The following is a 5,873-nucleotide window of genomic DNA, read 5'->3' on the forward strand; positions in this document are numbered from 1 at the left end:
CTGGGGCGTGCGAGGCGGGGCCCCGTGTGGCCCGCCCGGCCGGGGCGGGGAGGGGGGGTCTCTCTCCTAGGCTAGGCCCCCCGGGGAAGGGGGCACGGGGCGGCGGTCCGGTCGCTTCTCGCCCTGCCGGCCCTTCTCCTCACATCCCCGCCCGCCCTCGCTCCGCGGCCTGGCCCCGAGCCGGGATGGAGCCAGAGACCCTCCAACTCCAATGGCGGCGGGGACCGGGCGGCGGTGACGTCAACGCCACCGCGCGCGGGGCACGCCGGGAAGACTGGACGAGGCGGCGGGGTGAGGGTGGGGGCAGGGAGGAGCAGAGGGAAGGCAGCACCTGCCGCGCATGCGCGGTGGGGCTCTGCTGCCAGTGCTAGCTTCTCCCCATGGCTGGGGGAAGGGGAAAGCAGTAGGGCGTGTTGTCCCCAGGCTCTGCGGGGAGGGGGGCTCTGCATGGACTCTCCCCACTCTAGGGCATGGCCAGAGAGCAGCGCTCCTGGCTCTGCATTGCAACCCCCGCCCCCACTGGGTCAGACACTGCCCCCAGACCCTGGGCTGTGCCCCCCTGCCCCACAGAAGATCAGCTGAAGCCCATGTGATACTACTTGGGGACCAGCTGCCAGCAGCAGTTCCACTCCACAGCGCCCCATAGTTAGGTTCTGGGCGGGGGCCTTTAGGGGCAGCTTGCACGGGTCCATGCTGGGCACCTCCAGACATGCCATTCAATGGAGCCTAGGTAGCGTGACCAGATGCCCTGATTTTATAGGGACAGTCCTGATTTTGGGGGCTTTTTCATATACAGGCACTTATTACTCCCCCACCCCCTCCTGATTTTTCACATTTGCAATCCAGTCACTGTAAGCCTAGCTGGCTGTTGGATGCAGCCTGTGTGCATGGGGACACATTTAGCCCAGCTTGTCCTCTATCACAGTCTCTGTGCTGAGGCTTAAAGGCAGCCTGCATCATTCTACATTGCAGACCTAGGGTCTGGATTCAAATGCAGCCTACATGGTTCCATGCCATGGCTGTCATATGGGGTGGGGATGTGGGGTACAATTTAGGATTGCCAACCCCTCCAGGATATTCCTGGAGTCGCCAGGAATTAAAGATTAATCTTTAATTAAAGATTATGTCATGTGATGAAACCTCCAGGAATAAGTCCAACCACAACTGGCAACCCTAGGTACAACCCGCACTGTTCTGCTCTGGGGCAAATGGGCAGTTTTAAACTGTTTCTCCCCACTCCTCACACACACACCTCTGCAGTCCGTGGGATTCTACTCTGCACCTGCTACACTTGGAGTCAAATTGTAGCCAGCACAGTGTGTACCACTGGCCCTGAGCATGGGATCACATCAGCTGGCTTGCTGTGTTCATGTCTGTTTCTTGCAGTGGTGTAGCCTTTTTGCTTGCAGGACATGACAAACTAGATAGGTGAGATAATATCTTTTATTTAACCAACTTCTGTTGGTGGAAGTTACAACACTCAAAAGCTTTTACCTTTGGACCAATTTCTGCTGGTGAACATATTATCTCACCTACCTTGTCTCTCTTATGTCTTTTTTTTTTGTCATACATTTTACTTACTACAGCCAAGCCTCAAAATTTTCAAAATTTGATTCCAGAAATAAAGGCAGACACCAACAAATGCTAGATGTCATTTTCCCTTTTTTCCTCCTGTTTTCATGTCATTGCCATGCTGTTCTGTGAATGCGGGGGAGGGACCCAATATCATACAAAGAGCATGGCCTGTCGACTTTATCAAGTAATCATCATCAAACCCACTTGCTGTTCATTCCAAGGCAGCGAGCCCCTCATCATGGTGCTGCAGCAAAAGATGCATAGCTGGATAGTGTATGACCACTAAGGTTTTCTGAAGATACCCACTCCATCTCTCCAGCTTTATCACTGGTAGCTCAGTTGTTGTTCTTACCATCTGCTAGTTTCCATTACATTATAAGGATAGTCCATCTTTGTCATGCTTCTGAGGACAATGTCATCCATGTTCCAGCTCAGCTTCTTCACATTCTGTCAGATGTCTTTCTCATTGGTCTTCTGTCTTACCTTCTCTTTCTTCCTTATCTATCATGCCCACTATCAGTTATCTCTTGAGTTAGAGTCAATTTATTTACATGGGGAGCATCGCACGTGCTTGGTTTGCTGGTGCCTAGAGCTGGTCCTGATGGGGAGAAATAGGTTGCTAACCTAAGTAACACAAGAATGCCCCTCTTTGCTAGTCACCCAAATGCCATTCAGGCAGCTGGGCATGTCTCCATAAAAAATAAACAAGTTCCAAGCTATAGCATGGTTTAACTGGAAAACTGGCAGTTCTGTGTTCCTTGTTAGCTGATATTCTATCAGTTAGAAAGCAGGATGATCTCTGTTAGATTGATAATAATGCCTGACAAATCCTTCTTTAACAGAATGGATGAATGGTAGCACTCACATTAGTCACCAGCTGATGGCAGCTTAAAAAAAGAAAGAATGTTATCAGGTACTTTTGTTTAAACAAATGTTGTTTGGAGTAGCTGTGCCATGTGTTTTAGGTGAAAACAGAAGAGAGCAAAATAGAAAACAAGAATGGATTTTTCTCTTGGCTGGCTATCTTTTACAACAATCGCTTTAAAGAGCCACTGATTTAACTATGGATGGAGGGCATAAAGTTCCTTCTTCTACTAACAACTCACAGCTGCCACTCAAAATCTGCACATCACATTACAGAATTGTTTCATTGTAGTACAATTGTCCCAACTTCAGATCCATTGAAACTGTACCATGGGACCCAAAGACAGAGCACCTCCATGGATTGTAAGGGGCAGGGAAAGGGGTCAGACAAGCACCCTCAGATTCTTCCACTGCCCTGAATCTACAGGCTAATACATAGTAAGTTACCACATCTCCTTCTGCAGTTGGGAACCTCCATCCCCTTGAGGGAGGACCCATGTAAGCAAGGGTGAAAGTAACTTAAAGGACTTACTGGTACACCCGAGTCTTGAGAGGGGGCGTGGCCTCAACCGGAAGAGGCGTGGCCTCAACCAGAAGAGGCGGGGTCTTTGAAGATTTAAAGGCCCTGGGGCTCTGGCTGTGGCTGGGAGCTTGAGGCCCTTTAAATCACCCCGGAGCTACAGCTGCTGAGGCAGCTGGGAGCCCTGGGGCTCAGGGACGAATTAAAGGGCCTGGGGCTCTGGCCGCCGCGAAGCCCCAAGCCCTTTAAATCACATCCCAAGCCCTGCCACCCGGGGAGCCCTAGGCCCTTTAAATCCCTGCCAGAGCCTGGCTGCTGGGGCCCCTGGACTCTGGCAGCCAGGATCAGGCGGGAATTTAAAGGGCCCAGGGCTCCCCACAGTGGCTGGAGCCCTGGGTCCTTTAAATCACCGCCAGAGAAGCTGGTCCAGTCTGGCACAGAATACCAGCTCTTGCCAGTACGCCATACCGTACCGTACCAGCTTACTTTCATCTCTGCATGTAAGGATTGCTGAATGCACAATTCTTGAAGAAGCCATGCTGTCCAGGAGCTAAGGGGAGCGATTGGGCCAGGGGTACTTTACCTCTGGAAGGATTGTTCCTGCGTAGGGAAGAATGGAGCCCAGAGTTTTACAGTCTGTTTGTGGCATTAAGACACTGTATCCCAACCTCACTCTTCTCACTCTCTTTGGGGAGGCTCAAGCTGCAGCTGGCAATAGCCTAGAGCAGTGGTTCCCAAACTTGTTCTGCCACTTGTGCAGGGAAAACCCCTGGTGGGCCGGGCCGGATTGTTTACCTGTCCCGTCCGCAGGTTTGGCCGATCGCAGCTCCCAGTGGCCACAGTTCTCTGGTCCAGGCCAATAGGAGCTGCTGGAAGTGGCAGCCAGTACGTCCCTCAGCCAGCGCCGCTTCCAGCAGCTCCCATTGGCCTGGAGCAGCGAACCGCGGCCACTGGGAGCTGCAATTGGCCGGACCTGCAGATGGGACAGGTAAACAAACCGGCCCGGCCCACCAGGGGCTTTCCGTGCACAAGCTGCAGAACAAGTTTGGGAACCACTGGCCTAGAGCAGTTCCTGTGGTCAGGGAGCACAAAGACTGTGATTAGGGTCAGCCCCTCAGCAGGGCAGAGGGAAAGATTCAGTGAGTGAACTCCTGGCCCTGTTGGCATCAATTTCTAACATCAGTTTGGCCAGGATTTCACCCTTGCTGTCTTCTTCTTTGTGCAGCCAGCCCTGTGCAGATGCAATCCAGCCCTTTATCTTTGTATTGAAAGAAAAGACATGTCATCACATCCCCTCCACTTTAAGTGAGGAGAGGTAGCCAGGAACTCTTTCATCCATTTTGGTGGATTTCTCAGTCTGTAATTTTCTTTCTGTGCTCTCACTTGCTCCCTGCTGCAGTTGGTTTCTCCTTTGGCTTTAGTTTTTTGTTTAGGTTTTGCCCCCCCCCCCCACACTTCCTCTCTCATTTGCTTCCCCAAGATAGTTTTTTCTCACACAGTCTACAAGCTGTCTATGTTAACTTCTCAGCCCTGACTCTTCCCTGTCTCCAGCTTCCTAGGGAGTTCTTCTGCTTTCACTACACTCTCTGCAGTTTTCTTCTTTTCCTCACCAACTGCCCAGTTTTAACTGACACCCCAGTTGCAGAGTTCCCCAAGTTGCCCTTTTCAAAAATGCCCAGTTCTGCAACTACGATTAAATAGCCACAGACAAAAACTGCATCAAGATGGAGTGAAGGATGAGAAACATTCCAGGGATGTGGTAATTATTCAAAAGTGGTGACACCATGTGATAACTATACATTTATGATGAAGATATTCTAATATTTGTGGATCTGTATTAAATTATTTTTAAAGACACAATTTCCACTCCGATTCCTCCAATCTCTCTACCAGCTCAAGGGACTGATGGGGGAGAAACACAGCAGGTGAGAAACCCGAGTGTCAAAGGCAGAGAGAAGTAAGCGATTGTTAGGAGGGGAAAGACAAAGAGGAGGAAATAACGAGGAAGGAGGGAGATCACAAGGAATCTTGTTAATTTTCTCCTTGCAGAAGTCAGCATGATCCAGCTCAGAGGGGGCAGCGAGGGAGAGAGGGTCATTCCCAGCTGCCCAATTCCCAACTTCCCTTCCCTGTCCAACTGTCATTCCCAAATGGCAGTCCCAATTGCTATTCCTAACTACCATTCCCAGTTGCCCAAGTCTCAATTGCCGTGAAAACTTCTGGAACTAAATGTGTCCAGCATTCTGTCACTCCTTATCCCCTAAAGGCTTTTTGGTGTTAGAATAGTATCTGGCACCTAATGGATTTTTTTTGATAACTTTCAGTATCTCTTCTGTAACGTGTCTTTTCTGTGTGTTGTTTCTCTCATTATCTTAGAGCTGGTTGTAAAGTGGTAAGTATATTTTATAGAAAAACATCTGAATTTTGGGGGGTGAGAAGGTTGAAATTTTTCATGAAAAATTTCAAAATGTTCAGATTTTGGTGGTGAAACACCCAAATAATGGTCATTTTTTGATTTGTCTCTCCTTTTCCTTCTCCCCATTTCCAGTGGCAAAATGGAGGGGATGGGGGAGGAGTAAGGGCAAAAAAGAAGAAAAAACAAAAAAAAAACCCTTTTTTCAGTTTTGAAAACCAAATAATTTTTGCTTTTTGTGAAAAAAAAATCAGAAAATAAAAACAATTTTTTTCAATGAAATTCGTCATTTTTTAAAAAAGGACCATTTTTCATTACAGTTTCTTACAAAAGTAATTGAGCTGCTCTGCTACATATTGGAGAGCTATTCTTTACAGCTCACTGGTTCCTGTAGTCGTTGCTGCTTATGAAGTTCTGAACCTGAGGATGAAACCTCACAATTGGGTGCAGTGTAACATTTAGGATGTCACAAATTGACGTTAATAAACTCAAGTGGGGAAT

This window comes from Gopherus flavomarginatus, chromosome 11, assembly GCF_025201925.1.
Source record: "Gopherus flavomarginatus isolate rGopFla2 chromosome 11, rGopFla2.mat.asm, whole genome shotgun sequence".
Lineage (NCBI taxonomy): Eukaryota > Metazoa > Chordata > Testudines > Testudinidae > Gopherus > Gopherus flavomarginatus.